Source organism: Dermacentor albipictus, chromosome 10 (genome assembly GCF_038994185.2).
Source record: "Dermacentor albipictus isolate Rhodes 1998 colony chromosome 10, USDA_Dalb.pri_finalv2, whole genome shotgun sequence".
NCBI lineage: Eukaryota > Metazoa > Arthropoda > Arachnida > Ixodida > Ixodidae > Dermacentor > Dermacentor albipictus.
In genome coordinates this window covers 9146268-9152840 of record NC_091830.1, presented here as the reverse complement: position 1 = coordinate 9152840, position 6573 = coordinate 9146268, and the positions used below count along the sequence as shown (strand labels likewise).

General features: G+C 44.1%; 1 non-coding gene across 1 annotated transcript; it reads right to left on the bottom strand.

Annotated features, from left to right (window-relative positions):
- Nucleotides 1–293: 293 nt before the first annotated feature.
- On the bottom strand, nucleotides 294–366 carry TRNAS-CGA (transfer RNA serine (anticodon CGA)). The gene has a single exon. It is a non-coding gene; the product is annotated as a tRNA-Ser (tRNA).
- Nucleotides 367–6573: the final 6207 nt, after the last annotated feature.

Sequence of the window (6573 nt, the reverse complement as noted above, 5' to 3'; positions counted from 1 at the left end):
GACTGACGCCCTGCCTATTTAACTCGAGAATTATATATATATATATATATATATATATATATATATATATATATATATATATATATATATATATATATATATATATATATATATATATATATAATGAATGAGAAGAAAGGGGGTTAACCGAGGGGCCCGATTTTATTAGTCATATCATGAAAAGCCAACAAACACTGACACCAAGGACAACATAGGGTAAAATACTAGTGCTTAAATAAATGAAATAAGGAAACGATAAATTAACGGACATTAAAGTGGATGAGAAAACAACTTGCCGCAGGTGGGAACCGAACCCACAACCTTCGCATTTCGCGTGCGATGCTCTACCAATTGAGCTACCGCGGCGCTGTCGTCTGTTGCTTAGGCGCTATTGCTCAGTGGCTATGGTGTTGGGCTGCGAAGCACGAGGTCGCGGGATCGAATCGCGGCCACGGAGGCCACATTTCCATGAGGGCGAAATACGAAAACACCCGTGCACTTAGATTTAGGTGCCCGTTAAAGAACCCCAGGTGGCCAAAATTTTCGAAGTCCACAACTACAGCATGCCTCATAATCAGAAAGTGGTTTCCGCACGTAAAACTCCATAATTTAATTTATAAGTGGCTACAATGTGCCCAAGAAGCTTACAAGAAGAAGATGTAAATGATATTGAATGAAAATTTGTGACAGATGATGCGGTACTTTTCTTAAGTATTGGCACAATCCGCGCAACTCTCCAATCCGAAGGATCCCTGTTGGTTGATAGATTCGCACGGAAAATTACGACAAGAAATTTGGGTATTATTTCACTATGACGCCGCAAGAACATATTTGGAAGCCCGTCAGGACCAGGAGACACTTTTGTTTTAAGAGAGAGAGGGAGAGAGAAAAGAAAAACTTGAAAGACAGGGAGGTCAACCAGAAGAGCATCCGCTTTGCTTCCCTACACTGGGAGGGGGGAAAGGGAAATAAAAAGAGGAAAAAAGGGAGAGAATAAGCAACAACATGGATAACACGCCAGCAGAAGATAGAATGCTTGCTTCGGGACGACATGATGGAGCTGTTTGCCGTATTTGGGAGTTGGATTTCGAAAGAAACACTGTAGAAATATGTATTAAAAATGTTCAGCAATGCTTGCTTTATCGGTGACAAGAACTTCATTGTGCTTAATTTGATCGATAGGCTTGTTTTTCCGGGACAAGTTCTCCAAAGCTTCTGCGGAGCGTTTTGAATAAAGCTCGGCACGTGTGTTCAAAGTAATGACGTTTTGATTGGCTCACAGCTTGACGCAGTGCAAGTTGTGCAGCTGCGACAGCGTGTCGGCAGACACGTGATCGTTTTAATCGCTTTAGTTTTCCTTTTAGATGCAAGACCTTACGCGTGATCCAGGGATTTCCTTTGTGCATTTTCTTTATTCTATGGGGAATAAAATGTTTTTTTGCGGTACGTGCACATTCCTTTAGACTTATTCCATAGTATGTACACATCATTTCCTTTAAAATCGCTCACGCATAGGTCAAAGTAATCAAGCACACTTTCGTCCCTGGCATGCGAAAAGTCTTTTACGCAGACAGGCTTTGTAGGTGGATGTTGGGATTTTGGATACTGCATGAAAAATACACCATATTGTGATCGGAGAGCCCGTCTTCCAACGAGACACGAAAATGTTTAATAGATTGGGTGATAAACACCAGGTCAAGTATGGAAGCACAAGTACCCTGGACACGCGTGGGTTTTGTAACTACCTGTTGTAGGTTATGTTGTAACATAACATCAAAAAATGTAATGCGTGCCAGTGGCAGAACCAGAAACAAGACAATTGCAATTCAATCCAATCCAGGCAGGTTGAAATCACCAGCAAGAATTATTTTATGGTTAACCTACTTAGACATGTGATCAGCCAAGTCGAGCAAAAAACATTCGTGCTGAATCAGGTGGTCGGTAAACCGCAAATAAAAGCAAAGACCGGCCCCAGCAGGTCAGTTTTAAAGACACGCTCTCGTGATCATTTAGACGCGGTAAAACAAAAGCTTGGATTCCCTGCTTCACCAACACAGCTACACCGCCATCTCTTGATAGTCTGTCCATAAGGTCTGTCGCAGCGAAACACGTTATACGGTGGAAGAAAAACATCTTCATTTATTTAATCTTTGAGCCAAGTTTCGGTGATTACCACAATATGCGGGTTATAATCCAAGATTAGAGCTTCAAGTTGGTCGCTTTTATTTGCTGTACTACGGGCATTGAGGTTCAGTAGGCGTAGCTTCTTATCGCTGGAAGCCTGACATCACTCACTGCCTAGACTCGACTGACGTCGGCACAGTTGGACCCTGGTACACGTGGCTTCATCCCAAGCATAAATTTCACTGTCCACTTTCAGCTTATAGTTCATCAGCATTATTTTCTTTCCATATTTTTTCCCGCGTTCGGCACTAGCCCATAGAAACTTTCTCTTGCGGAGTGTCTCGCGTGAATAATCATTTTGAACCGATAAGTCAGTTCCTTTAAGTTTGTAAGCGTTTTTCATAATTTCCTGTTTTTCATTGTAGTTTTGGAAGAATATTATAACTGGTCTTTGCTTTCGAGGTTTTCCAATCCGGTGAGTTCTTCCAATCGATTCGCACGTGCTGCTAAGCTTTTCAGTAAATGTATCGAGCCGCTCATTGTTTTATTCCCAACACAGTTTATATATATATATATATATATATATATATATATATAAACTCGCAACTCACGGACAGGTTTAATATACCAGTGGAACGACGTGAGCTTCGCGTTTCTAGGTCCTCTTGTGTGTTTCTTCATTTTTTCGTGCTAGCGTGTTTGATTCGTCCAGAAGGCTGGGATCCAGATGGCACCAGAAGAAAAAGAAAAAGAGACTGCAGCCGCAACCCTAAGTCTCGAACATAGAAGTGGCGTCTGAACTACTGCCACACTACACATATTAACTTCCGCGTGTATACACAGGTTACTTCGCACTTGTTTCGTTCGGGCCACTATTAATCATATTTATCTTTCTCAGTGCGCATTCAAGAGCGCAATCATATTTCTCAGTGCGCATTCTTTTTTTATTCGTCTGTTCCGTCTGCTACTGCACTGGGCTTTAAGATTAAAATTGGACTCATAACGTCTAGAAAGTGCACAGTGGCTTATGAGGGCCGCGGAATGGTGGAGGGCTTCGCCGAATGATTTATACCGCGCAGTCTTAATTTTATGCGCCTCCACGGCACGCTACACGTCCGTTTCTGCATTCCGTCCCCGTCCGGAAGCGAGTGGGCATCGCACCCGATACCTCGCGCGCCGCAGTGTAACGCCACACCCATTGATCCAGCGCGGCGGGTGTTTGCTTTGCTCGGTTAGCGTTTTTTTTTTTTTTTGTCTAACGTGTTCGCCGGTATACTTAGCCTCCATCCTCCTTTATTTATTCATATACTCTTTACTTTGTCTTCTGCTTATCTGTATTTTATCTAACATCTGATAACCTCCCTGCTTCCATCTACTTCGGCAAACACTTCGGCAAATCGAGGCAAGCCGCGAGTCGTGATCAGCTCGATACTGAAACGCAATATGAACGAACTGTAGCTGCCACGTTTTTTTTTTTTCTTTCTTTTCCTGGTCTCCGCGGCAAAGTTCGAGTTTGAGCGGTATCGCCGCTGGGTGCAACCACTGGAAACCGATCGACGAAGTCCGCGGTAAACAGCGGCTGCGGCGGGAAAAAGTCCACGCGGATGGGACGGCGGCGAGTCCTTGTGTTGACAGTGAACGCCTCCATGCGCAGTTTCGTGGGAGAAGCAAGAACGGACAGCGCGTGGATGTGCGTGAAAACGAGAAGAAAAAGAAAAGAAGATGTGCGTGCAGAAAGATACGTCAGGAACATCTTCGTGGAAGAGTCAACAAGAGGCCACTGTTGTGCAGGGGCTTGCATGCGCCGTATTTCTTCTCTCTCTTTGCTGAGGCGTCTCATTCCGGACATACCATCGTGCTGCAGTGGATTCCCGGCCATTGTGGAATAGCAGGAAACGAACAGGCTGACGCAGAAGCAAAACAGGCGCACACTGACGGAACTATTGTAAAAATTCATTTTTCCCGGTATGACATTAACGCCTTGCTCCATACCTCCCTTAAAACTTCTACGGCACAACATTGGGACAACCCCGAGTATCGACAAGAGCGCCTCCATAGACTTGACGCTGGATTACAATTCCGGCATCCACTTCGGTTGCGGAGAAGCCAGGAAACGCTCATTCATCGATTACGGCTGGGTGTGGCATACACCAACCGATACCTTCACAAGATTGGACAAACACGGGACCCTGAATGTAGCGTCTGTCACACTCTCGAGACAATAGCTCACGTACTTTGCGTGTGCCCTCAATATGCGGCCGAACGAAGAAAACTCAAATCTACAGTTGACAGCTTGGACTCCCGCACCTTTTCAGAAGAAAAGCTTTTGGGCGCGTGGAGGATTGTTGACTGTGCCCAACGTGCCATAAAAGCACTTTTGAACTTTTTAAGTGAGACTGGTTTAGACGATCGCCTCTAGAAGCTGTGAGACGTGTAGTCAGTGCGAAATGTGTTTGCGCAAAAACTTTTTGTGGCAAGATTACTTTTTGTATGGACAAGATTAGTCTTAGTGTATTGCGTCTCCAGTGCGCATCCGCATATTGGACAACGTGTATATAGTATCTCATTGTACCATATCATAATCATCCGCCACCTACCTTTCCCTGTATTTCCCACTTCCTCATTCCCCAGTGAGGAGTAGCAGGCTAGAGACACGCTCTCCAGGCCGACCTCTCCTCCTTTCTCTCCATTAAAATTTACTCCTCCTTCTCTCTCTCTCTTTATATTCATGGAGTGCGATAATCCTTCGGTCGCCATCGTAATATAAGGAGGCCCTGCGGGGGATTCTCGTCTTGTACCGAGGAAAACCAATAACATCCTTGATAAGCGCTAAACGGACGCAACTGTGATCACTAGTGCCGTATAACGTTTCCATTGGTGCCCTCTACAATGTGTCCCAGCTAACATCAGCCAAGATCTTAAAAACAAAATGTAGTATATACGATGATGCACGTACTGGTATTCTGCCAGAAGTGATGTCCCCCACTAGGAGGTTTGTTTTTCGCAATTGAACTGTGTATAATTAGATCAGAGTATTTAACTAGGGGTGTGCGAATATTCGAAATTTCGAATACGAATCGAATATTTTCTTTATTCAAAGCGTATTCGATTCGAGAAATGCATATTCGTAAATTCCCGAATATTCGAGGACGGCCGAATAATGCTCGAAACGGCGAATATTCGGACAGACAGTGAATAATTTAGCAATTAACGAATTATATGCTTGCTGCACATCCTCCTAAAAACATGTTTATTCACTGAGAGCTTCACATGATCTGCTCATTATCTGTATGCTCTGCATCAAGATGTCAAGTTGGGCCAGTTTGTTGGGATTCATAGTAAGGTTCGTTACAGCGCAACACAAAACAAGGACAAAAGAAGGTACAAAACGACGACACAGCGTTGCAGCACTGTGATCTTAAGTGCTGTAACGAACCTTACTATGAATGTGTACGCTCTGTTCCAGTCTATCTGCATCAGGCCCGTGAGACATGATCAGTTTCGATTTTTTTTACCAAGCTTTATTCCAGGGCTCTTTCATAACAATATATGATGTACTTTCGGGCTTTGTAAGTATGCGCAATAAAATATGCACCTAGAAAATGTTACCTGGACAAATGTTGTCACAGTGCATAGAGAGCCCTTACTTTCTGAACATGTTGAGCAGTCAATTTTCCTTCGCGATAATCTGTAACAAGCGCGTTTACCTGACAGAGCATTACCTGACATTACCTGAGTGCATTACCTATAATGAGTGCCTTTAACCTGAAGCAGCCTCGCAAAGTGCAATATTATTTTAAAAGGGTAATAAAGCTATTGTTACCTCGTTTTGCAATTTTTTAATACTACACTTATATTCGATATTCGATTCGATATTCGAAGACAGTTTTTCGCCTTATTCGTATTCGATTCGTATTCGAAAATTTCGATATTCACACACCCCTATATTTAACGAACTTCTTAATTACTAATCGAGGACGCAAATTTTGATGGAAAAGTATTGTGTTTTAAAACGCCCGACTCAGTTGTTCTCAGCGGGCTATGTCTGGCTTAATTAATCTCTTTTTTTTTCACGTTATAAAGAAAACGCGCTAAATATCCAAATAGCCGCGTCCGCGCGCTGCGACACCAGCGATCCGAAGCGCTACTCGAAAGAATTAACACTGCTCGACGCATTTGTATTTTTCCGCAATGCTGCTGAGCACTGCATTATGGTACGCCCACACTAGCGACAAAAACGCGCGCGACACGCCGCACGCGGCAAGCGACCGCGCGGCAGACGCGTGCTGGCAAGTCCACAGTCGCGTTTTGCGGCACGCGGCAGCGTCCCGTGGAGTCCCGCGTTGTCTCGTTCCATTCGATACTTCTCGCGACAACGCGCTCTCCGTTCTGCCCATTTCGCCATTTCGTCTTCCATCGGAAGTGTCTGTGTTTTTTTGCGCCACTGCC